We start from the raw sequence: 24,953 nt of genomic DNA, 5'->3' as shown, positions 1-24,953 counted from the left end.
CATTTACCCATTAAAGTCAGTGAATCATGACTCGGGACCTCTTCTGTTGCTTCTCTTACCTCCAGTCCAGCCCTTGCTTTTGCTCCAGTCCTCAGTCCTTTTTACTATTGGCTCTCCTTCCTCCTAATCATTCTCACCCTTAAAGTCTGTGTTGTATATTGCCAACAATCAGAACTACTTCAGTTGGCTCATTTTCTCCATGTCCCCCTCCCACTCTCAATAAACACTGAAATCTTGGGACTGATTCAAAATCATTTCTGAATAAACCAACAGACATTGTCAAACCAATTCAAAGAAAGAAAAAGTTATTGCAAACTCATAAAACTGTCAATAAAACAAAGGCTGAAGTCCTTAGCACAGCTGAATCCATTAGTGCTTCTGGAGATCAGCCAAATATTCCAAGTGGAATTCAATTACAAGTTGTGCCAATGAAGGCTCTAAAGCTGGATTTGTTGAAATATTAGATGCTGGCTGAGCAGATGGTTCATCAGATGGTTGACTTCTTTAATTAACAGGTCAGCTAATTGACAGATTTGTTAATTTGAAAAAGGCTAAAATAATTAATGTTCTGTTCTATGTGTATATTAGTGGCTGTGATTGAATAATATTGATACAAGCTTGTAAGATGATCAATTATTTTAGGGAATTTTAAATGCCTCTCTGCTTATTTTGAAAGTTCTGTGAGCATTTCAAAGAGTTGACAATGTTTTTATAGAGCTTATTGCTTCTGTAACTAGTGGGTATGAAGAAGACACCAAGGCTTTAAAAGAGATGAAGGAGGAGAGTTAGGGGGCCTTACAATCAATGTTCTTCCAGATGGAGGCAGGTCTTCCAACTTGTTTGACTCATTCTTCACCAGCCTCCACTACCATCATTGGCCTGTACTCGGATCAATGAGAATGCCTACAGTCTGTCCCTGCCTCTTCTGGTTGAAATATTGCAGGCAAGCACTCTCAGAATGGAGATGGGATCAAAGACGAAAATTCAACTCTTTCTCTTTAATTTTCCTTGAACCACAAGATCCAATTCTTATGCATTAATATTGTCTTCGAAAACTATTGGATACAGCTTAGAAATATGATAATAAATGCATGTGACTCAAAATTTTCCTCTGGAGAGAAACGCTCAATACTTCAACAGATTTAAAATGATGGTGTTGTTGTGCTTATATGCACACCTCAGCTTCTTCATTTTCAGTATTCAGCAGCTATGACAAAGTTACCTTTTCCTATTATTGATCATAGTTGTTCCTTTGTGAAGGCATGTGTGAATTAATTAGTGTCGAGGATGGGTAAAGTAACCTTTCTCTCTCCAACCCAAATATGCAAGTGGATGTGCTTCCTCTTTCAGTTATAATTTTGTTGACAGCATTGTTTCTAAACAATTTCTAAAACATTCATGATGTTTAGTATCACTTGAAGGAGAAGTGGTCTTTTTATTTTATATGGTGAGTGATCGCTCTGAAAATATGCAAATATGATTTCTCTGACATTTTTAATTGGATCTAACAGCAGGTTAATTTAGAAAACTGCTGGCTAAAGCTATTTGTCGTTTCTGTAAAGGAAAGAATATGGAAAGGCTGGGGTGGGGCTGAAAGAATGATGCTGAGCTTGTTTAACATAAAAACTACATCAATCCATGATAGGGGACAGAGCAGGGATAAAAATTACACTTGTGACTCAGTTGCATAAACTGGCACATTTTAAACCATTATAAATTGGCCTATTGTTAATTTGGGCATGGGGTATTGCTATTGGAACAAGGAGTAGTGAAAATCTACTGTTTTCTTAAACCAATTTGTAACAGTGCAAACCATTTCTACATGGACGGTCTGATACTGTAATGCTCAAACTAGAACATGAGATGGTGATAGGAAACAATGCTTCATGCAGAAAATGATTTGTGTAATTATCAAAAGTTATACTGTAAAAGTGTTACTGTGGTATATTTCCAGAGAATGAAACCACAAGCCTTATTTATATTGGCTAGGTTCAAGCTGCCAACAATTCTTTAACAAATCACAGAAAGAACTCAGTGGTTAGCACTGCTGCTTCACAGCATCAGGGGCCCAGGTTTAATTCTAACCTCGAGCGACTGTGTGGAGTTTGCACATTCTCTCCGTATCTGCATGGATGTACTCCGGGTGCTCTGGTGGCCTCCCACAGACCAAAGATGTGCAGGTTAGGTGAATTGACCATGCTAAATTGCCTGTAGTGTTCAGGCATGTGTAAGCTGAATGCACTAGTCAGGGGAAACGCTGAGTAACAGGATAGGGGAATGGGTCTGGGTGTGATACTCTTCAGACGGTAGGTGTGGACTTGTTGGTCAAATGGTCTGTTTCCACACTGAAGGGATTCTATGATTTCTATGATTTCTACATTGGGGAGGGAAGGGCATAGTGGTAATGTCACTGGAATGGCACTCCAGAACCTCAGGTAAAGTATCTGAGTGCATGGGTTTGAATCTGACCATGGCAGATGGTAAAATTTGAATTCAGTAAAATCGGAACTAGAGAGTTAGTTGGTCTCATGGCAACCATGCAACCACTGTTAATTGTAGTATAAAATCCATCTGGTTCACTAATATCCTTTAGAGAAAGAAATCTGCCATTCCTACCTGGTGTACATGTGACTCCACACCCACAGCAATGTAATGTGGCAGAATTTTACATCAATTTTAAAATGTGTTGCATTATTTCTGGAGAAATAGTTCATTGAACAAAGATAGAGTGCTTGGTGGCATGTGTAAAGATAACAATCTCTCCTTCAACATCAACAAAATGAAAGAACTGGCCATTGACTTCAGAAAGCAAGGTGGAGGGTACACACCATCTTCATAAATGGAGCTGAAGTGGAGATGGTTGAGAGCATCAAATTCCTACAAGTGACGATCACCAACAATCTGACCTGGTCCACCCCCGTTGATGCAACGATCAAGAGAGCACAACAATGCCTCTACTTCCTCAGGAGACAGTGGAAATTCAGCATGCCTGTAAAGACTCTTACCAATTTTTATAGATGCATTATAGAAAGCATTCTATCTGGATGCATCACAACTTGGTATGGCAACTGCTGTACTTAGGATTGTAAAAAACTACAGACAGTCGTGAACCCAACTCAGTCCATCTCATAAGCCAACCTTCCATCCATTGACTCCATGTGTACATCTTGTCACCTTGGAAGGACAGCCAATATAATTAAATACCCTTTCCACCACAATTATAATCTCTTTCAACCTGTTCCATTGGGCAGAAAACACAAAAGCTTAAACATATTGTCACAAAGCGAGTCCTTTTTTCATATAAGCTGTTCCTTGGCTCAGGGAGACTCTGTCCTTGATTTTTTTCAGGGGGGCAATAAACCAGGCCATGCTCCGATCAGTCTGGTTAAGTACAGATGAAAAGGTTTTGAGAGGCCTTTTGTTTACATGTAAACAGATAAGACTTCAGATCAAAGTGGTCATGTTTTAGTAGTATCCTGTATCATGAAGGGGAGTGGTCAGCTCTCTAGCTGAGCAGTTTAGTTCCATCTTGAACTGTTTGGAAGTTCAACAGGGAGTTTTGTGGAAACTCACTCTCTTTTCTGCCCTTCAACTTTAACCTATAAGCATGTGTTCCATTTATACTGGATTTTAAAGGAGTTTGCTGATTGGAACTGTTGTGTATATTCAGAACAGCATAATTAAGTCTAGTTAGATAGGTTGAGTTCTGTAGGGGTTCTTTATTCTGTTCTTTGTGTTTCATTGTGTTATTTTTGTGAACAAATTTTTGTCTGTTTTATAATCTAGTAGTCAACCTAGCGAACTTAATCAGGGTAATTTTCACTGTACAATTACCAAAACAAATGTCAAAGTTATAGTCTGATCTGCCTGAGTGATCTGGGCTTAGTCCATAACAACATGTATCAACAGATTCCACAACAGCTTCTTCCCTGCTGTTGATGGACCTTTCAAATTTAATATTGACCTCACTTTTTGTGCACCTTCTCTGCAGTCTGTTCTACTACCCTCTGTACTTTGTATTGTATGATTTCCCTGCATGCAAACAAATGTTTTCACTACACCTAGGTACAATAAATCAAATCAAATCAAATCATTATATACAGAATTTGAAAAGTCATTGAACAATACTAGTTTTCACACGACTTAATCAATACCAAACATCCCAATTTAGTTGCATAACTATTTTCTAGATTCCAACAGTCCTAGGAAAAAATTTTACCTCTCAATGTTCAATGGTGTTACTATCTCTGAATCCTCCATTATCAATATGCTCAGGGCTACCATTGACCAGAGCCTGAACTGGACCAGCCAGTGGCTACATAGGCTATTAAGATACCATGAATTCTACAGCAAGTAACTTATCCTTGATCTCCTTAAAGCTCGGAGAAAGTGAGAACTGCAGATGCTGGAGATCAGAGTCGAGAATGTGGTGCTAGAAAAGCACAGGAGGTCAGGCAGCATCCGAGGAGCAGAGGAATCGACTTTTCGGGCATTAGCTCTTCATCAGGAATGAGCATTCAGCACCACATTCTCTCCTTAAAGCTTATCTATCACCTGAATGGCACAAGTCAGGAGTATGATGAAATTCTTTCCACTTGTATAGATGGTGCAGCTGCAGTTACACTCAAGAAGCTCTGCTACCATCCAGGATAAAGCAGCCTACATGATTGGCACCACTTCCACTAATTCCACACCCTCCACCATCAACACACAGTGGCAGCAGTGTGTACCAACAACAAGATGCATGGAGTAACTCACCAAAGCTCTATCAACAGCACTTTCTAGATCCATGACCTTTATCAGCTAGAAGGATAAGAGAACTAGATGTATGGAAACATCACCACCTGCTAGCTCTCGTTCAAATCACAAAGCATCCTGTCTTTGAACTATATTGCCATTCCTTTACTATTGTATTTGGGAGTAAAAATGTTCACGTATACTTCTATCCTTATAACTACTAAATGATCCTCCCTATTTAATAGCTCATCTTACTTCACCTTACTTAGTTTAGGATGTGCAATCACTTTTTTAACTCACATTGAAATGTTTATCTGAATCATCCATTGTAAAGTTTTGTTCAAATGTGACAAAGCTAGTTCCATTGGAAAATCATTCTGATTGTCAGAATACTTACAGCATAAAGCAATTTTCATGTAAAATTATTCTTTTTTAAGTGCTATGGTAAAAGGAGCACTCTTGGGTCTGCGGGATACAAGTTAACAAAGATTTCTATTCAAGCATATATAAAATGGAGTAGGTCTGTCAGGTCTGAGATCCTGACTCAAACAATACAAAATATGTAACACATGCCTATAGCACTCAGTTCCACTCCCCCATAACAGATTTCCAACTATAAGATTCACCAGTCATCTAGCTGCACATTCTGATATGTTTTGTTCTAATATTATCACATATAACTAATATTACTTTCTCCTGTTGTCTCCTACAGCCCCTCCTTTTGGAACCGTGGTCATACCCACTTGAGAAAGTTGAGATGTTCCCTAAAATCCTCCACCCACCATATGTCCAGGGATATCACTAAAGTTTGGCTGACTTGAGACAAATCCCAGAAACTCATATAGATTTCCCCATCTTCCTTCTCTGCGAGCATATTGGCTACAATTGATAGCAGAATATGTCGCCTATTTGTTATTAACACCATTTGCACTTCTTGAACTTTTATCAGCCTCTGGTTGGTAGTTGCCACCATGCTCCCTACTTTCCACCAGTTACACTGTATTCTTGCCACTATGCTTTATTCACTAGCAGAGTCCTTTAAAATCCTTGTCATAACTTTACCTAGGTTTTCTGTATCCTTTCTCTTTGATTGCTTGACTGCTTTTGTCAATGATGAGAAAGTGAGGACTGCAGATGCTGGAGAACAGGTTGAGGCGGTCAATGTCACGGCGGCAGTTGGCTATGAAGAGATCGAGGGCGGTTAAGAGGCCAGCATGGGGTGCCCAGGTGATCGGGTGTATTGGAGGCTGGAGAAGGGATCGTCAGAGTGTGGGCAGGAGTCCTGGTTGAAGAAGTAGGCGCTGAGGCGAAGGTGGCGGAAGAAATGCTCGAAAACGAATTCAACATGCGGCGAGACATCTGCCAACTGCCGTCGTGACATTGACCACCTCAACGTGTCCACCCCTCTCACCCACTCGAACCTCTCACCCTCGCAACGTGCAGCCCTCCACTCCCTCCGCTCCAACCCCAACCTCACCATCAAACCGGCAGACAAGGGAGGCGCGGTGGTAGTTTCGCGTACCGATCTTTATATTGCTGAGGCTAAACGCCAGCTCGTGGACACCTCCTCCTACTGCCCCTTGACCATGACCCCACCTCCCACCACCAAACCATCATCTCCCAGACCAACCATAACCCCATCACCTCAGGGGATCTCCCATCCACCGCCTCCAACCTCATTGTCCCACAACGCAGCACCAGCCGTTTCTACCTCCTGCCCAAAATCCACAAACCTGACTGCCCCAGCCGACCCATTGTCTCAGCCTGCTCCTGCCCCACCGAACTCATCTCTGCATACGTCGACATAGTCCTGTCCCCTTAGTCCAAGAACTCTCCACCTACGTTAGGGACACCACCCACGCCCTCCACCTCCTCCATGATTTTCGCTTCCCCAGCCCCCAACGCCTTATCTTCACCATGGACATCCAGTCCCTATACACCTCCATCCCCCATCACGAAGGCCTCAAAGCCCTCTGCTTCTTCCTTTCCCACCGAACCAACCAGTACCGTTCCACTGACACCCTCCTTCGACTGACTGAACTGGTCCTCACTCTGAACAATTTCTCTTTCCAATCCTCCCACTGCCTCCAAACTAAAGGAGTAGCCATGAGCACCCGCATGGGCCCCAGCAATGCCTGCCTCTTCATTGGATATGTGGAACAGTCCATCTTCCGCAGCTACAATGGGCACCGCCGCCCACCTTTTCCTCCGCTACATTGATGACTGTATCGGCGCTACCTCGTGCTCCCATGAGGAGGTTGTACAGTTCATCCACTTTACTAACACCTTCCACCCCGACCTCAAATTTACCTGGACCGTCTCAGACTACTCCCTCCCCTTCCTAGACCTCTCCATTTCTATCTCGGACGACCGTCTCAACATGGATGTTTACTATAAACCGACTGACTCCCACAGCTACCTCGTTTACACCTCCTCCCACCCTGCCCTCTGTAAAAATGCCATCCCATATTCCCAATTCCTTCGCCTTCGCCGCACTTGCTCCCAGGAAGACCAATTCCAGAACAACCCAGATGGCCTCCTTCTTCAAAGACCGCAATTTCCCCTCAGACGTGGTTGATGACCCTCTCCACCGCATCTCCTCCACTTCCCGCTCCTCTGCCCTTGAACCCCGCCCCTCCAATCGCCACCAGGACAGAACCCCACTGGTCCTCACCTACCACCCCACCAACCTCCAGATACATCATATCATCCTTCGTCATTTCCACCACCTACAAAGGATATATTTCCCTCCCCTCCCCTATCAGCATTCCGGAAAGACTGCTCCCTCCGCAACTCCCTCGTCAGATCCACACCCCCCACCAACCCAGCCTCCACTCCCGGCACCTTCCCCTGCAACCGCAAGAAATGCAAAGTGTGCGCCCACACCTCCCCCTTCACTTCCCTCCAAGGTCCCAGGGATCCTTCCATATCCATCAGAAATTGACCTGCACCTCCACACACATCATTTACTGCATCCGCTGCACCCATGTGGCCTCCCATACATTGGGGAGACAGGCCGCCTACTTGCGGAACGTTTCAGAGAACACCTCTGGGACACCCGCACCAACCAACCCAACCGCCCCGTGGCTGAACACTTTAACTCCCCCTCCCACTCCGCCAAGGACATGCAGGTCCTTGGCCTCATCCATCATCAGATCATGGCAACACGACACCTGGAGGAAGAGTGCCTCATCTTCCACCTAGGAACCCTCCAACCACAAGGGATGAATGCAGATTTCTCCAGCTTTCTCATTTCCCTTCCCCCCACCTTTTCTTAGTCCCAACACTCAGACTCGGCATCGCCTTCTTGACTTGAAATCTTCTTCCTGACCTCTCCGCCCCCTCTCCCTCTCCGGCCTTTCACCCTCACCTTAACCTCCTTCCACCTATCGTATTCCCAACGCCCCTCCCCCAAGTCCCTCCTCCCTACCTTTTATCTTAGCCTGCTTGGCACACTCTCCTCATTCCTGAAGAAGGGCTTATGCCCGAAACATCGATTGTCCTGTTCCTTTGATGCTGCCTGACCTCCTGTGCTTTTCCAGCAACACATTTTTAAGCTTTTGTCAATGAACCTTTTATAAAGTCATAGAGTAATATAGCATGAAACTAGATTGTTCAGACCAACTCATCCATGCTGATCAAGTTTCCTCAACTAAACTAATCCCATTTTCCTATGTTTGGCCCGTATCCCTCTAAACTTTTATTATGTACATACCTGTCTGAGTGTTTTTTTAAATGTTGTAACTATCCTGTTGCCACTGTGTATTGCTGGTGAAGAGTGTAGAGATTTGTGAATGTGGTGCCATTGATCAGCTGCTTTGTCCGGTATGTTGCCAAGCTTCTTAAGTGTTGTTGGAGCTGTACCAACTACACAAGTGGAGAGTATTCCATCACACTCCTGACTTGTGCCATTTAGATGGTGGACAAGTTTAAAGGAAATAAGAGATAAGTTACTGTCGAGTTTGTAGTTTCTCAATAGCCTTTGTAGCCACAGTCCCAATATAACTGGTCCAGTTCAGACTCAGGTTAATGATATTTCTGAACGTGTTGATAGAGAAGTATTCAGAGACAATAATGTCATTGAACATGGTTTTATTGTCTCTTATTGGTGATATTAATTGTTTAGCACTTGTGTGATGTGAATTTTATAAGCTATCTATCAACCCAAGGATGAATGTTGGCCCAGATCTTGTTGCTTATGGACACACACTACTTCACTATCTGAGGAGTCATCAGTGGTGCTGAACATTGTGCAGCATCATCAACTATTCCCACTTCTAACCTAATGATGGAGAGGTCATTGGTGGAACAAGTGAAAATGGTTGAACCTTGGACACTACTCTGAGAAACTCTCAGTAAAGTCTTGAGGCAGAAGTGATTGACTTTCACCAGCCACAAAGCCTAGAGCCTTTCAATCATGTTCTGGATAACTTTTCAAATGGTGTCATTGGTTTTTATCGTACCATTTCACCATGGGCTCAATACAAAACTTGGAAGGGGTCTGTCCGTGATGTGGAGATCTCCCATGGGAAAAGAGCCGATGATCTGTAATCAACTAAATTTGGTAATCAAGAGGGAACCTTTGAAACCTGAGTTGCAGATTTGTGGTCCAACAGGTTCACATCAGATGCCATATCACTTGCCCTTCACTCATCCCGAGAACATCTTGAAACCAGGAACAGCTACATAAGAATCTACTCATTGACTACAGTTCACCCATCAACATTATTATCGCCTCAAGACTGATTATTAAACTTAGTGATCTCGGACTAAGCCTCACTCTCTGCAAGTGGATACTCAGTTTCCTGACCCACAAGCCATAATCAGTAAAGATTGGGGACAATATTTCATCCTCACTAACACTCAACACTGGAGCCCCCCAGGATTGCATACTCACCCCCTACTGTACTCACTGTACACCCATGACTGCATCGCCAAATACCAGACTAATGCCATTTACAAGTTCACTGATGACACCACCATAGATGGTCGAATCTCAGATGGCAACGAAACAGACTACAGACAGGAGGTGGAAGACCTGGAAAAATGGTGGGACTACCTCGCTCTCAATGCCAGCAAAACCAAGGAATTCATTATTGACTTTCAGCGGGATGTAACAGCACAGAGGTGGAACGAGGGGAGAGTGTCAAGCTCCTGGGAGTGGTCATCAACAAAAAGCTTTCTTGCACTCTTCATATGGACGCACTGGTTATAAAGGTCCAACAACGTCTCTTCTTCCTCAGTTAGCTGAGGAAATTTCCCATGACGGCAAATACCCTTGCCATCGAGAGCATTCTATCTGGATGCATCACCATCTGGTATGGCAACTTTACCATTCAAGATTGGAGACGGTTACAGACAGTGGTGAACTCGGCCCTGACAATCTCAAAGGCCAACCTTCCAACTATAGAATCCATCTACCAGGCCCACTGTCGAGGCAAGGCTGCCAGCATTCTCAAAGATCCATCTCACCCTGGCTATTCTTTTCTATAACCTCTACCATGAGGGAAAAGGTACAGAAGCATGAACACATACATCAGCTGATTTCAAAACAGTTTCAATCCTACTGTTGTTAGAATATTGAATGGACTCACAAACCCTTAGCATTCACCTGTATCTGTGTTTTTGTTTTGCTGCTGTTTACCTATTATTTACTTATCAATGCTATTTAACTCTGTGATCTGCCTGTATTACTCGCAAGACAAAGCTTTTCACTGTGCCTCGGTACACGTGACAATAAATTCAGTTCAATTCAATGAGTTTTGAGAAGATTTATAGCTCAGGTTGAGGTTCTAGATTAGATTAGATTAGACTTACAGTGTGGAAACAGGCCCTTCGGCCCAACAAGTCCACACCGACCCGCCGAAGCGCAACCCACCCATACCCCTACATTTACCCCTTACCTAACACTACGGGCAATTTAGCTTGGCCAATTCACATGACCCGCACATCTTTGGACTGTGGGAGGAAACCGGAGCACCCGGAGGAAACCCACGCAGACACGGGGAGAACGTGCAAACTCCACACAGTCAGTCGCCTGAGTCGGGAATTGAACCCGGGTCTACAGGCGCTGTGAGGCAGCAGTGCTAACCACTGTGCCACCGTGCCGCCCACGTAGGTTCACTCACTGAACTGGACAATTCATTTTCAGACATTTCATCACCATACTAGGTAACATCTTCAGTGACCCTCCGGATGAAGCACTGCTGATGATTCATACTTTCTATCTATATTTTTAGGGTTTCTTTGTGTTGGTGATGTCATTTCCTGTGGTGATGACATTTTCTATGGTGATGTCATTTCCTGTTCATTTTCTGAGGGGGTCAAGTCAATGTGTTTGTTGATAGAGTTCCGGATGGAATGCCATTCCTCTAGAAATTTTTGTGTGTGTCTCTGTTTGGCTTATCCTAGGATGGATGTGTTGTCCCAGTCGAAGTGGTGTCCGTCCTTATCTGTAGGTAAGAATACCAGTGAGAGAGGGTCATGTCACTTGGTTCATTCCATTCACATGTTCCCATGGTAGGGCCATCAACAACTTGATTGCATTCTCAACTCTAATTGTCACAGGCCACAACCACCAGCGCCCACATCTCCTCAAATTGTTCAACAATGTTTAGTTTTTCTACAGGACTAAGGTGCAGTTCCAAATTCTTCATCTCTCATTTTAAATTAAACATTCTGTCTCAGGCGCTGAGCCTACATGGTACATGCTATTCCCTTTAACTGGGAATTAATGAATTTATTAATAGTCTGGAAGAACAGGTTTTATCTACTTCTTGGACCTGTTTGGTTGCAACTGTGTATTCTGTTTCCCAGCCGATGAATCACAATCTTCTTGTGCTCTTTCGGGTCACCCAGGAGACATTTTCTAATTCTGCTTATCCCATCCTCAAGGGTTGTTATGGTGTCTAGGCAGTTAATATGTTTTTTTACTTGTTCGTATGATGTGGGTGTTGCTGGTTTATCTTGTCCCTAGGTTGCCCTTGAGAGGGTGATGGTGAGCTGCCTTCTTAAACTGCTGGGGTTCATTTGCTGTAGGTAGACCCACAATGCAGTTAGGGAGAGAGTTCCAGAATTTTGGCCCAGTGAGTATGACAAAACAGCCCTATATTTCCACGTCTAGAGGGTGAATAGCTTGGAGGGAACATCTAAGTGGTGCTGCTTTCACACGTCTGCTGCCCTAATCCTTCATGATGGAAGTGATTATAAATTTGTAACATGCTATCTAAGGAACCTTGTGAATTTCTGCAGCGCATCTTGTAAATGGTTTACCCTGCTGCAACTGACTGCTAGCGGTAGAAGGAGTTGATGTTCGTGGATGTAGTGCCAATCAAGTGGCCTGCTTTTTCCTGGAAGGTGTTGAGCTTCTTGAGTATTAGAACATAAAACCTGGAACAGCACAGCACAGTACAGGCACTTCGGCTCTTGATATTGTGTCAACCTTTTTATCGTACTCTAAGATCAAACAAACTCATATACCTTTCATTTTACTATCATTCATGCGCACATCTAAGAGTTGTTTAATTATCCCTAATGTATCTGAATCTACTACCACTGCTGACAATTCATTCCAAGCACTCATCATTCTCTGTGTAAAAAGCCTACCGCTGATATCTCCTCTAAGCCTTCCTCCAATCACCTTAAAATTATGCCCCCTCATGGTAGCCATTTCTGCCCTGGGAGAAAAAGTCTCTGGCTATCCACTGTACCTACACCTCTCATCATTTTGTACACCTCTATCATGTCACCTCTCCTCCTTTTTAGCTACAATGAGAAAAGCTCTAGCTCCCTCAACTTTTCTTCATAAGACATACCCTTCAGTCCAGGCAGCATCCTGGTAAATCTCCTCTGTACTCCCTTTGAACCTTCCACATTCTTCCTATGATGAAGCAACCAGAACTGAACGTGATATTCCAAGTGTTGTCTAACCAGGGCTTTACAGCGCTGCAGCATAAGCCCCCATGCTAATGAAAGCCAACACACTATATGCCTTCTTAATAACACTATCAGCTTCAGTAGCCACTTTGAGGGATCTATGGACATTGTTATGAACCAGGTGAGAACCCTTCAAAATATTTCAAGAAGGACCCTAACTTTGCTCATTGTTTTAAGCAGGAATAAAGTGAATATTCGGCAAGTAATGCAGCTGGCCCAACCATTTAGTTTTAAACAAAACAGAATTTATTTGCAATATTACTGAATGAAATGGAAACAAAAAGGAACAGAATATTGAATAACGTAACCTATCCAAAAAACCAACAGACTATCCCAACTTAATGATGCTGTTCCAAATACTTTCAGCAAACGCCTTAAATACCCCTTGGCACAAAATCAAGCACAGGATCTTACAGGAGAGAGCGTGATGGCAGAGGAATTCAGCATGGAACACCTTTCATGTAGCTGTTTCTTGGATCAGCAACCTCAGAACTGCCTTTCACTGAACAGCCAGACTGCTAAAAACTAAGCCAAACGCGAGAAAAGCTGAGCTGGGAGAACTGGCCACTCCCCTTTCATTGTACAAGTGTTTTTTTTAACTTGAAAGGCTTTTGTCTGAGGTAGTATCTGTTAGCTATAATCAAAATAGCCCTAAAACACTTCAAAGCTAGACTTTTCGGAATCACTGCTTTTACGACCTCTCTGAAAAAAAGCCAAGGACAGCATAACCTTGTTAAAGGTGCGGCATCATCACACCGACTACCTTGTAAAAAAGAACCATCAATATCCAAAGATGGCTTCATTTTAAAACCCCTTAATCTTAATATTATAGTACTCTAAAACTCACATAGACATTACATTGGCATTAATCATGCAAACAAGCACTACTACATTTTGTTTCGGTCCTTTTTACTACTGCCACTGAATACCTCTGTTTCTCATTCAAGTCTCAGCAATGCATCGGCAATCATGTTTTCTTGTCCTGCCACATGCACAATTTTCAAATTGAACAGCTGTAACCACAAGCTCCATCTAAACAGTCTGCTGTTTTTGTCTTTAAATTTCTCCTCAAACTTCAATAGGTTATGGTCAGTGATATGATTGTCTCGGATACATTACTGGTAACATAAATGTTAATGTGTTGTAACACAAAGCTTGAAGTCTCCTTCTCAACTGTCGAATATTTCAGCTAATGAATGTTCAATTTCTTGGAGAAATACCTGATAGTTCTCTCTATCTTCTTTCGCCTTCCTGCAAGAGCACAGCACCGACACCCGCATCACTTGCATCGATAGCCACCTTGAATGGCTTTGTGTAATTAGTTGTGGCTAATACTGGGCAGTGGTTAACACAACTGCCAAGCTGTCAGATGCCTTCTGACTGTCCGCTGTCCACTGAAATATCTTGCCTTTCTTCAGCAATTCAGTGAGTGGACCAGCCACACTGCTAAAATTTGGTACAAATTTTCAATGAAATCCATTAAATCCCAGCTCTTTTCATCGATGGTATGGGAAACTTCCCAATTATCTTTGTTTTTGCATTCCAAGGGGCTATGTGTCCATGTCCAATAGTATGGCCCAGAAAAGTGATTTGGGCTTTGGCAAATTCACTTTTATCAGGTTTATCACCAAGCCTGCCCTCCAAAGTCAATAGAACAATTCTGATAAATGTTGCAAATGTTCCTTCCATGTGTGACTAAAAATCACCAGGTCATCAATGTAAATGACACAATTGGGAAATCCAGTAGTGACCTTATTGGTTAGACTCCGAAATGTGACTGGCACAGTTTTCATACCAAATGACATGACTTTAAATTGATACAGTCCATTTGACATTACAAAAGCTGAAATTGTCTTCCCTTTTTTGAACAAAGTTATCATCTGAGTATCATCTGAGCAAGCCCAATTTAGAAATATAACTTTGCTTGTTCCACGTTTACAACACAGTCTTCCAAATGTGGAGTTGGATATGCATCAGTCTTGTAATGTTATTGACTTTGCAATAGTCACATGTAACTGTTGGGTACCAGCTGGTTTTTGCACCACTATTATGGGTGAGTTCAAGACACTGTAACTCATTTTGATCATGTTATCTTGGAGCTTGCGTTCAATCTCATTTTGAACCTGTGCTGACTTCAGAGGGTTCCTCCAACATCTATAAAGATGTTGCTTAATTGAAACAGCATCTCCTATATCTACATCATGCATAATTAGGTTAGTACTTGCCAGCTTATTTCCACATATCTCCTCAGGTGATAGTAATAACTCTTACAGGCCATTTCGATTTTGCTCTGGAAGGTTACTCAATAATTTATCCCAATGTTTGACATCTTCCTCATTGTCCAATTTAATTTGGGGAATGTCCAATTCAGAATCCTCTGAACTTGGTTCTTCCCTTTTTTTTGTAACCAATAATACAGTCTTCTTTGGTTTTCTTTCCCTGTCAAAATACCTTTTGAGCATATTCACATGACACACTTTGTGAGATTTCTTTCTGTCACTCAATTTCTTTCACCTCACTCAATTTTCTTTTGACTTGAAACAATCCACTAACCTTGCTTTTAAAGGTTCACCTATCAGTGGAAGTAACACTAACGCCTTATCCTCAATGGCAAAATTGCGAGTTTTGATTTCCTCTGTTTCCCATTTCATTGTATGCTGTGACACTTTTAAATGCTGTCTAGCCAACACTCCAAATATGTGATCTCTGAATTCTGACTTATCGATTTCTCCTTAATCAATTTCAACTGTCCTCTCACATCATCCCCAAAAACTAATTCAAATAGACTGAATTTGGTTGATTCATTTGATGCATCTCTGATGGCAAAAAGCACAAACAGAATTCCCTTATCGTATCTGGATAGTCTGGATAGTCCTGACTATAAGCCCTCAACATGGTCTTTAATGTCTGATGCCAACTTTCTAGTGCTCCCTGCGATTCTGGATATACACTGTGGATTTGAATTGTTTTATTCCTAAACTGTCCATAACTTCCTTGAATAATTTTGGTATAAAGTTTGATCCTTGATTCGATTATATCTTTGTGGTTAGTCTGTATTTGGTGAAAAATTTGAGTAACTCCTCTACAATCTATTTAGCTGTGATATTGCATAATGGAATAGCTTCTGGAAACCTAGTGGACACATCCATTATTGTTAACAAATACTGATTCCCACCTTTTGTTTTAGGTAGAGGTCTTACGCAATCAATTAGGATTCTTGTAAAAGGTTCCTCAAATGCAGGAATTGGTATCAAAGGGGCAGGTTTTGTTAATGCCTGTGGTTTTCCCATTACGTGACATGTATGACATGTCTGACAAAATTCAACTACAGAACAATCTTAATTATCCAAAAGAGGTGGGCAGGGAGTATAACTGATTGTTCGGATAACTGATTGTTTGGATAAGGATAATGTTTCTTCGGGACCTTGAGATTGTGTTTGGAAAGTCCAAAATTCAGATAATTTATGTTTGGGTAACTGAGGTTGTTCTGTACATTTTGCACAGTCAGGCCAGTAAAAATGTTTTTGTATATTAGCTTGAGCTTTTACCCACAACACCTCCTTTCTATAACCCAAAGGTAATACCACTTGATGAACTTCTGCCCATTTCTCATCTGTCTCAATAGGTGATGGTCTCCATTTCCTCATTATGACATCATTTTTAAGATAATAGCATTCAGGGATACATTTGGATTCTTTTTCCATGTGTGCCTCTTGCTACAATTGCTTTAAATTTTCATCTTACTGCTGTAACTCAGTTAATTTATCTGAGTTAAAGATGTCTGCTGTGTCATCTATTTGCTCCTAGTTTGTGTCAGCCATCTGATCAAACAGGATCTCTGCTAATTCCACTTCAACTTTCTTATTTGTACTCTTTGACCTCTCCTGTTTCAACTGGTGATTTTGTGACCTTGTTACCACACAGTCAGGAAAAATCCTAGGATATACGTCCTGCAGTTGTTCAGTTGCCTGAGTTTCCACTGGTTTTTCAACCACAGTGGGCAAGACGCCTACCTGTGAGCCAGCTATACCGTTAGCAAGGACAAATGGTATTCCTGAGCTGAGGGTTTGTCCGGTACTCCTACCACAACCTCTCCACTTTTCACCGACACTGTAACCTCACTTTACATAATTGAGCACTTCTTCTCTCACTGTGAATTCCTGTTACTAGCACGTTTTCTGGCAATAGTCCTTCAGAGGTACATATCTCCTCATCTTTCAACATCACAGATTGAGAGGATCCTGTATCTCTTAGTATTATATCTTCTTTACCTGTTGCTCTTGGCCTATGTGAGTAAATTCTACCTTCACTGAAAAATGTTTTAAGGAGATCTGGCACTTCCTGCTTAACCAACCTCTGACCAACTTGTACATTCTGGTGCAATTTTCTAGCCTCCACTGTGCTTTCCATTCCCATTCCAACAAAATTCACTGGCTTAATCCGTTTTCCTACTTCTGGTTTCCCAGTGCTTTTCCTAACCCACCAACACTGTGATTTCATATGGCCTACTTTATTGCAGTGAAAATACCGGAGCTTTTTAATTTCTCTTACCCTTCAAGTATTTCCTAATTACCCTGTGGTAACTTATCTTTATGACCTTCACTGAGATCTACCTTTCCCTTTCCAAGTGAAGATTTCGCTTTTCCCCAATTTCTATCCCTGATGGATTGAAATTGATATTGGAAGCCAAGCTTTGATTTTTGAACCAACTCATAATCATCAGCCATTTCAGCTGCAAATTTTCCCATTTTAACTCTCTGCTCTTCCACATGAGTTCTCACTACTTCAGGAAGTGAATTTTTGAACTCCTCCAAAGTAACCATCTCTCTAAGAGTACCATAAGGTCTATTTTTAATGCCCTTATCCACCTATCAAATTTACTTTGACTGATCCTTTCAAACTCAATGTAGGTTTGACCAGGGTCCTTCTTAGATTCCTGAAATGTCTGTCGGCTTCTGGCACAAGCTTGTATGCACTTAAGATGGCTATATTCACCTCCTCATATTCCCCAGCTACCTCCTCTGATAGTGATGCAAATATCTCACTAGCTCGACCTACAAAGTTTTGTTTGGATCAACAAAACCCACATGGTCACTGGCTACCACATTTGTTTAGCCACCTTTTCAAATGCGATGAAGAAGGCTTTCACGTCTATCTTATCAAATGTAGTCAATGCATGAATATATTTAAACAGTTTTTCACCAGGCCTTTAGCTACCATGGGTTTGCTCATCCTCACTCTCTTCTTCACTTGCCTTCAGCCTTCATCTCCATCTTTTTAATAGACAATAGGTGCAGGAATAGGCCATTCTGCCCTTCGAGCCTGCACCACCATTCAATATGATCATGGCTGATCATCCTTAATCAGTATCCTGTTCCTGCCTTATCTCCATAACCCTTGATTCCACAATCCTTGAGAGCTCTATCCAACTCTTTCTTAAATGAATCCAGAGACTGGGCCTCCACTGCCCGCTGGAGCAGAGTATTCCACACAGCCACCCCTCTCTGGGTGAAGAAGTTTCTCCTCATCTCTGTCCTAAATGGTCTACCCCGTATTTTTAAGCTGTGTCCTCTGGTTCGGCACTCACCCATCAGCGGAAACATGTTTCCTGCCTCCAGAGTGTCCAATCCTTTAATAATCTTATATGTCTCAATCAGATCCCCTCTCAGTCTTCTAAACTCAAGGATATACAAGCCCAGTCGCTCAGTCTTTCAGTGTAAGGTAATCCCGACATTTCAGGAAATGACCTCGTGAACGTACGCTGCACTCTCTCAATAGCCAGAATGTCTTTCCTCAAATTTGGAGACCAGAACTGCACACAGTACTCCAGATGTGGTCTCACCAGGGCCCTGTACAGCTGCAGAAGAACCTCTTTGCTTCTATACTCAATCCCTCTTGTTATGAAGGCAGCATGCTATTAGCCTTCTTCACTACCTGCTGTACCTGCATGCTTATCTTCATTGACTGGTGTACAAGAACACCCAGATCTCTCTGTACTGCCCCTTTTACCTAAATTGATTCCACTTAGGTAGTAATCTGCCTTCCTGTTCTTGCTACCAAAGTGGATAACCATACATTTATCCACATAAGCTGACTTTCCTGTCTGAGTGCCAATTTCTGAAGTTCAAATTCCCTCTCATTCTTTCTTTGCTCTTTCTCCTTTTCTCTCTCTTCTTTTTGTTCTGCTAGAGCGATTCATTCTTTTTCTGTTCCCCTTTCTTTTAATCACAATTCAAATTGTTTCATTTCTATTGCCCTTGTCTTTGCCTCTAGCTCAAGCTGCTTCATTTTCAATTGAATTTTAGCCATCCGTAAAGATTCTGATTGTGTTTCCAGCAAATTTAAATGCCAAGCTATTGCTATAATTATCTTTGCTTTCCTCACAGAAGGAGGCAGCTCCAGCTCCAGCTCTAGCTTTTCTGCTAATTCTAGCAGCTTGGCCTTAACCACCTTTTGCAAAACCCCCAAAGTCACTTCTTCCACCCCAGAAAACTCTGAAACACTGAAAAAGCCTTTGCCATTCCAAGCACTGTTTAAACCAATCGAAATCAACAGCCACTCCCATCTAACACTGTCACCTCCACACCATGGATAATATTCTGAGGATATGGGTTTGACTCCCACCATGGCAGATGGTGAAATTTGAATTCCCTTCATAGCAGCACCATGGGAGTCATAAAACTCGAAGGATTGTAGGAATTCAAGAAGGCAGCTCATCTGCAGGGATTTGGGAATATGCAATAAATTCTGGCCAAGCTAACAATGCCCACAATTCATGAACAAGTACAAAACCTACATTCTTAAACCCCTGTATGTTTGCTGGGAGTGTAATATTTGCTGTCATCAATGACCCATCTGAGATATTGCTTAGACATTGCTCCATTGTGGTTGGGTTACCTTGTTCATATAAAGACACATATCTTATTAAAATTAGTCTTGTGAATCTCTGTCATGTCCTCAAATTGTTTGCAAACCGGCAATTGGGCCAAAGGATAACCAAGTCCTTTAATATCTAACACCGGAGGTGACCACCTGAAGTCACTATCAGAATTTTTTCAAGATTGTGTGGGTTAGGTATTTGTTTCCATCATTCTGTATGTGGGCTATTTTAGCTTTTTAAAGAAACGTCAAGTAGACGATATCAGGGCTGTTGGTTCCAGAGGCTCAAATTGGGGTGCAACCTCCTAGTCAGCTCCCAGGTCATAATAATCACATTGTCCATAACTGTACTCTAGGTATTTGTCCATAATACGATAAGACATAAAAGCATAAGTTAGGCCATTCAGTCCATCGAGTCTGCTCCGCCATACTCCCACTTTCTCCCCATAACCCTTAATCCCCTTGACAATCAAGAACCTAACTATCTCAGTCTTAAATATACTCAATGTCCTGGCCTCCACAGCCTTCTTTGGCAATGAATTCCATAGATTCACCACTCACTGACTGAAGAAGTTGCTACCTATCTCTGTTCTAGAATGTCTTCCTTTTACTCTAAGGCTGTAAACTCAACTCCTAATCTCTCCTACCAATGGAAACATCTTCTCAATATCCACCCTGTCCAGGCCATTCAATATTTGGAATGTTTCAATTAGATCTCCCCTCATCCCTCTAAACTGCATCAAGTATAAACCCAGAGTGCTCAAACGTTCCTCATATGTTAACCTTTTCATTCCTGGGACCATTCTCTTGAACCTTCTCTGAAGATGCTGAAGGGCCAGTATATCTTTCCTGAGATATGGGGACCAAAGCTGCGCACAGTACTCCAAATGTGGTCTGACAAGAGCCTTATAGAACCTCAGAATTCTATCCCTGCTTTTATATTCAAGTCCTCTCAAAATAAATGCCATCATTGCATTTGCATTCCTACCTATTGACTCAATCTGCAAGTTTACCTTGAGAGAATCCTGGACTAGAACTCCCAAGTCTCTTTGCATTCAGGCTTCTGAATTTTCTCCCCATTTAGAAAATAGTCCATGCATCTATTCTTCCTACCAAAGTGCATAACCTAACACTTTCCAAGGTTGTACTCCATCTGCCACTTCTTTGCTCAATCTCCTAACCTGTCCAAATCGTCCTACAGCGTCCCCAACTTCTCAATGCTACTTGTGTCTCAGGCATTACATCCCTTTGATGAAACCATGTTGACTTTGCCCTATTTTACCATACACTTCCAAGAATTCAGAAATTTCATCCTTCACTATGGATTCCTGGATCTTATCCACGACCAAGGTTAGACTAATTGGTTTGTAATTTTCCGTCTTTTGCCTTACTCCCTTTTTTAACAGGGGTGTCACATTAGCAATTTTCCAGTCCTCTGGGACCCTCCATGATTCTAGCAATTCCCGAAAGATCACCACTAACGCCGTGACTATCTCTTCAGCTAGAATAGAGTCCATCTGGTCCAGGTGATTTATCCACCTCCAGGCCATTCAGTTTTACTAGCACCTTCTCCTTGGTGACTGCCACCATAGTCAGCTCTGACCCCTCGCTCCTTTGAAACTCCTATTAATCGTGTCTTCCACCTGTGAAGACTGATGCTAAGTCGTTATTAATTTCCTCAGCCATTTCCTTGTTCCCTACTACCGTTTTTCCAGCATCATTTTTCAGTGGCCCAATGTCCACTTCTGCCTCTCTTTTGCCCTTTATATATCTAAAGAAATTCTTACAGTCTTCCTTTATATTACTGCGTAGCTTTCCATCAAATGTAATCTTCTCCCTCCTTTTTTTGTATTGCCATCTATTGGTCTTTGTAAGCTTCCCAATCTTCAGGTTTCCCATTGCCCTTCACCACATTATATGCTTTCTCTTTTGCTTTTATGTTGTCCCTGACTTCCCTAGTCACCCATGGTTGCCTCATCCTCCTTGTACCATGCATCTTTTTCCTGGGGCTGAGTCTCTGCTGTTCCACTGTCTTTCCTGCTAGACCACCTCTCCCAATCAATTCTACTCAGCTCCTCTGTCATGCCTCTGTAGTTGCCTTTATTCAGCTGTAATACTGTCACCTCTAATTCTATTTTCTCCCTCTCAAATTGCAGAGTAAATTCAATTACATTCTGATCACTGTCTCTGGAGGGTTCCTTCACCTTAACCTTCCTTACCAAGTCCTTCTCATTGCACAACACTAAGTCCAGTATTGCCTGTTCCCTTGTGGGCTCCACCAGAAGCTGCTCCAGAAAACCATCTCATAGACATTCCACAAATACATTTTCTTGCAGTCCACTACCAACCTGATTTTCCCAGTCCACTTGCATATTGAAATCCCCCAAGATCACTGTAACTTTGCCTTTCCTACACATCTTTTCTATCTCCTCGTATATCTTACGCCCCAGCCCCTGACTACTATTTAGAGACCTGTACGTAACTCCACCTATCGTCTTTGAGGAACCTTTGTGGTTCCTCAATTCTACAGACACCGATTCTTCACCATCTGACCCTACTTCGTTTCTTCCTATTAATTTAATTTTATTTCCTACTAATAAGGTAACTCCATCTCCTTTACCCACCCGCATATCTTTTTCGATAGGATCTATATCCTTAAATATTCAGCCTCCAATCCTGATCCCTTTGCAGCCATGTCTGTGTGATGCCCACCACATCATACCTGCCAATTTCGATCTGTGCCACAAGCTCTTTATTTCATTCCTTATACTGCATGCATTCAGTTATAACACCTTTCAGCCCTGTATTAACAGTCCCTCTTCTCACTGTCATTCATTTGTCCAGCGTGCTTGAAGTTTGATTTCTAACACTTTCCATACACTCTGTCTTATTTGTGTATATCCTGGAGATTTTCATAACCTCTCCTGAGTTCTGCACTCTTTCCTCCTCCTTTCGGTTTTCTTAATTTCCCCTAAAAGTAAGTCACCACCACCCCCCCCCACCACACACACACACACACACACACACACACACACACACACACACACACACACACACACACACACACACATAGTTCAAAGCCCAGACTCCCGCCCTAGTTATGTAATTTGCTCAGAATCTGGTCCCAGCATGGTTCAGATGAAGAACATGCCACTGGAACAGATCCCGTCTTCCTCAGTACTTGTGCCAATGTCCCATGAATTCAAACCCATTTCACCCACACCAGTCTTTGAGCCACACATTTACCTGCTTAATCTTATTGACCCTGTGCCATTAGCTCACGGTTCAGGTAGTAATCCGGAGATCATTACCTTTTTGGTGCTGCTTTTTAATTTAGTTCCTAACTGTTCATACTCCTTTACCAGAACCTCTGCCCTAGTTTAATCTATGTCATTGGTACCTATGTGGACCACGGCCATTGGATCTTTCCCCTCTCCTCCCACTCCAAGTTCCTCTGCAGCCTAGATACGATATCCCGAACCCAAGCACCAGGCAGACAACACATAAAAGTCATTAGATAAATTACAAAAATTAATTTTATACATTAAACAGCTGAATATTTCTGTCCAGCTAAAGCTAATTCTGTTGAAATTTCCATAAATTGAATCCACAGGATAAAATACATTGTAGGAAGCTGGCAAGCAAAATGCCTTGTTTTGCTTTCAAATAACAATGCTATTTAAATGTCTTTTGCTAACAGAAGAAACATTTTGGGAAGTCCCCAGGTTACGAACACCTGACTTACGAATGTCCTGTACTTATGAACCAACCTCCAGCTTCTCTTTTTAAAAATTATTTTTTAACTTGTTCGTAACTGAGGACTTCCTGTACAGCAAAACTTTTCATATTGCACTCATCAGGATGAATCACAAAAATGCCAATGTGAAAGGAAAACAAAATTTATGAGAGGAGAGTGTTCATTTGTTGGCAGGTGAACTCTGATTAGTAGAGACATTACTTCGGAGAATGCATCTATTTGATAATGACTGTCAGTTAAATACTAAGCTTTGCCTAAATCTTAAACCAGGAAAGTTGACTGTGATTGATCAAGGCAGTCCACTGAGAAATGAACCAGAGAATACTGTTTCATATGCTGTTGAGTTGATCCGGGCGGTGTATGTGTACAAATTCTTTCTACCTGCAAAGAGTGCTTAAGCATGGGTACCTTCCAGCACATGCAAGAGTACCATGCCGTGAATGCAACTGACAATCCTAAATTGGTTGTCAGCTAATTTCTTTGCAAATCCAATGTTATTTAGGAATGATTGTCCAATCACAGAATCATATCTTATGATGCACTTTGCATTTTGAATGCATGGTTTAGTTGAATACAACCACAGAACAACTTTGGTTATCTGAACATCAGTTATCTGAATTTCAGATTATCTGAACAAGATCTCAAGATCCACTAAAAATGTTATCCGAACAATCAGTTATCCAAACAATCAGTTATCTGAACAATAGATACCCCATCCCCTCTCATTTGGATAATCAAGGTTGTTCTGTAGTACCTCACATGTTTAAGGGAGAAGCTGTTTGATACAATTGTCAGTATTTGGGACATATGGCCTGTCCACCTCACATCCAACTGGCACTGAAATTCATATACCACTTTACTCATTTGTGGTGCTCACTAGTAATAGGATGGTTAGCAGATGTGCCTGAAGATAAGAGCAGTTACAAGTATGTCACGGTCACAGTGAACTACAAAGTGACCTGCAGTGTAAAGTGCCACCCACATTCATTCCCAGGTCCCCTACAAAAATAGTTAATGACCTAGTTCTGGGTGAGATTTCCAAATCAGACCCCCAGTGATCTTTCCACTAAAATGAAAAGCCTCTTTTCGTCCATAAAAGAATTCAGGCTGCAGTTTTTTGTGATAGAGAGACTATGACATTAAAGCTCAGCTCAACAACAGGATGTCAAGGTTGTGAGCAGTTTGGTTCAATGTGAAGCATGTTTTAATATGATGTCATTCATTCCAACATTTAATTAAAATAAATTGTAACTTATCTGAGACCAGATGTTTGACAAGCAATCTGACAGCATAGAGGTAGTTGTGCATCAACACAGGTAGAGATAGAATTGGATGTCAAAAGTGTGCTTGTGGAAGCTGACCCCTTGTCTTTGGATAAAGCCAACAAGGGGAAGGATTTAGATATGAAATAAGAGCAGGACATGACTATATTCCTGAAGAAGTAACAAATATTATGTGTAAAGAAAAATGAAGACATTGCTGGAGGCACCTTCATTACAGCTTGATAGGTAAGATTGCAGTCTACTAAGGATAGTTATGATGATTCAGACAATAAAACGATGTGTTGGAGGAGGATGGGCAATTGTATTAGTCACAGGCTACAGAGAGGGCAAGAGAACCAAAATGGAAATACTTAGGCTAACAA

The 24,953-nt window shown here is 41.9% G+C and overlaps 1 protein-coding gene across 1 annotated transcript in view; it reads left to right on the top strand.

The window, feature by feature from the left end:
- cfap20dc (CFAP20 domain containing) overlaps positions 1-24,953 on the top strand; it is a 400,449-nt gene that overhangs the window by 259,778 nt on the left and 115,718 nt on the right. The window lies entirely within an intron of this gene.

This window comes from Hemiscyllium ocellatum, chromosome 14, assembly GCF_020745735.1.
Source record: "Hemiscyllium ocellatum isolate sHemOce1 chromosome 14, sHemOce1.pat.X.cur, whole genome shotgun sequence".
NCBI classification, from domain to species: Eukaryota; Metazoa; Chordata; class Chondrichthyes; order Orectolobiformes; family Hemiscylliidae; genus Hemiscyllium; species Hemiscyllium ocellatum.
Note: the sequence above shows the minus strand (reverse complement) of the source record. Positions and strands in the feature narration are given on the sequence as shown.